The sequence below is a fragment of the Bos grunniens genome, chromosome 17, assembly GCF_055505025.1.
Source record: "Bos grunniens cultivar Pamir isolate PY7600 chromosome 17, Bosgru_T2T1.0, whole genome shotgun sequence".
NCBI classification, from domain to species: domain Eukaryota; kingdom Metazoa; phylum Chordata; class Mammalia; order Artiodactyla; family Bovidae; genus Bos; species Bos grunniens.
Window position 1 is genome coordinate 14,301,853 of NC_141181.1, and position 3,049 is coordinate 14,304,901.

A 3,049-nucleotide genomic window follows, 5' to 3' on the forward strand; every position below is an offset into this window, starting at 1 on the left:
GTCCAGTGACAACTGTTTTCTTTAATGCTTGCTTTTGTATGTTAACATAATTTTTATAATTAAATGACTTAGAATTCTTATTCAAAACTTTAGTTGGCTTCGTCCACAATTCTTTAAGACTGACATTCTATTCTTTGGCATTTTAATGATTATGCTTTCAAATGAACAGATTTGTAATATCTAGATAAAATCTAAGCTTTCTTCTCATTCTAAACTTCTGAGTCTATTTTCATTATTTTGAATAAATTAAAAGGAGAGCAAAATGTTATTATTTCCTTCATTGCTGAACAGGCAAGGTATGTGTTACATTAAAGATGATGTTTTAATCATACTAATAAATCTTGTGCTTAGAAATGCCTTTCATACATACCTATATACATACATACACATATGTACATATACATAGATAAAGAAGTGGAATAGATATAAATATATAAAATGGCATACACATTCATCCTTTGATGCATAAATCAACACAAAAGTTTTTTCCTATTAAAGAAGTGGGATACTACACATGTATAAATGACTCATTTATGATAACTTGTCTGAAAGTCTTAAGTGTTAACTCATTCAGGGCACAGACATGAAATGTGTTCCACTGGAATATTTAATTATGTCAGTGGGCAGAGTATCCTGAGAAAAAGACTTAATGACTTTGCTTACAAAAAGAAACTTCTGAATAACTCTATAAATGCAATGCTGCTAAGTCGCTTCAGTTGTGTCCGACTCTGTGCGACCCCATAGAGGGCAGCCCACCAGGTTCCCCTGTCCCTGGGATTCTCCAGGCAATAACACTGGAGTGGGTTGCCATTTCCTTCTCCAATGCAGGAAAGTGAAAAGTGAAAGTGAAGTCGTTCAGTGGTGTCTGACTCCTAGCGGCCCCATAGACTGTAGCCCACCAGGCTCCTCCATCCATGGGATTTTCCAGGCAAGAGTACTGGAGTGGGGTGCCATTGCCTTCTCTGATAAATGCAATAAGATATGCAAATTTGACATGTAGTTGAATATATAAAAAGGTTACCCTGTATTCTCAATTAAATGCTTTAATCTGTCCAGTCCTAGTTTCTATTTTTAATAAAGTTTTGGAAATTGGTTTAAATAACTTAAAAGAAATTTCTGAATCCTGGAGACTAAGGTTTTGTGACTGTACACTTATCACTCATTTGTAGTAAAACTTGAAAAGCAATGTAAAAACATTGTGTATTCTTGTGATATTCCATTTAAACATCCATATGGCTTTTCATTATTGCATGATAATTAAGGAAATAGTATTATGTACATATTTGAGCTTGGCAACTTAGACTTACTTTTTTATATGTTAAAAAATCTAATTTTTAACCTACTTGCATGTTCAGAGAGTGTTGGTTGGACTAAATCGATTATAGAAAAATAAAGAATAAGAACAATGTATTTCTGTTGGTATATATATTGTGAAAGTAGTTACAACAATATTATTGTGTTAAATTAATCAAGTGAATGGCCCAAGCATCAGTACAACTTTCAGTTCAGTTCAGTTTAGTCACACAGTCGTGTCCAACTCTTTGCGACTTCATGAATCTCAGCACGCCAAGCCTCCCTGTCCATCACCAACTCCCGGAGTTCTATTCTTTTCAATAAAAACAAAATGTTTAACCAAGAGAGAACACGCAACTAAACTTGTCTCTAAAGCAATTTACAAGTCAGAGACAATAAGACATTAGATGGCCCTGCCATCTATACCAGATCAAGAGTCCAGAGAAAAATTAAAATAGGAATTACTTTAACGTTGAACTTTTCCTCAATTTCTCTGTACTTCTATTGATGAATTTTTCATATTTAAATTTAATGTTTGTGGGAAGAAACTTCCCACAAACTTGACTCTTCATATTTTTATAATCAAGTCATCATAAGATTATAGTAAAGAAATCTTACCTACAAAGCTAATATGACCCTATAAATGGCGAACATGGAATTTCTTAAACTTTGGGACTACAGCCATGGGGTGTGAGTGAAGCTGATTAGAAAATGTTATCCTTCAGGCCTGGGTGTTTGCTTGTATAGGTGTGAGCAAAGGCTCTACAGTGGACAGAAAATGAGTGGAGAACGGGTGAGATGCTGGAAGGCAGAACATGGAGAGGCAAGGAATGATGTGGTGAAAGGGGTATTGTAGTGTTCCGAAAATAGTAACTGAGGAAGAGTCTTCTGATTTATTCTAAGCATTTGTCTTATCAAATGCTGCAAATTTCACACAAGCAAATCCTAAGAGCACTTAGGCAAAAATTAGTACAAAATTCTACCCAGTATTATGTATAGACTTCTTACTATGTTAACCCAGTGGTCACCTGACCTGCCTCTTGAGAAAATTGTATGCAGGTCAGGAAGCAACAGTTAAAACTGAACATGGAACAACAGACTGGTTCCAAATAGGAAAAGGAGTAGGTCAAGGCTGTATATTGTCACCCTGCTTATTTAACTTCTATGCAGAGTACATCATGAGAAATGCTGGGCTGGAAGAAGCACAAGCTGGAATCAAGATTGCCGGGAGAAATATCAATAACCTCAGATATGCAGATGACACCACCCTTATGGCAGAAAGTGAAGAGGAACTAAAAAGCCTCTTGATGAAAGTGAAAGTGGAGAGTGAAAAAGTTGGCTTAAAGCTCAACATTCAGAAAACGAAGATCATGGCATCCGGTCCCATAACTTCATGGGAAATAGATGGGGCAACAGTGGAAACAGTGTCAGACTTTATTTTTCTGGGCTCCAGAATCACTGCAGAAGGTGACTGCAGCCATGAAATTAAAAGACGCTTACTCCTTGGAAGGAAAGTTTTGACCAACCTAGATAGCATATTCAAAAGCAGAGACATTACTTTGCCAACAAAGGTCCGTCTAGTCAAGGCTATGGTTTTTCCAGTGGTGGTGTATGGATGTGAAAGTTGGACTGTGAAGAAAGCTGAGCGCCGAAGAATTGACGCTTTTGAACTGTGGTGTTGGAGAAGACTCTTGAGAGTCCCTTGGACTGCAAGGAGATCCAAGCAGTCCATTCTGAAGGAGATAAGCCCTGGATT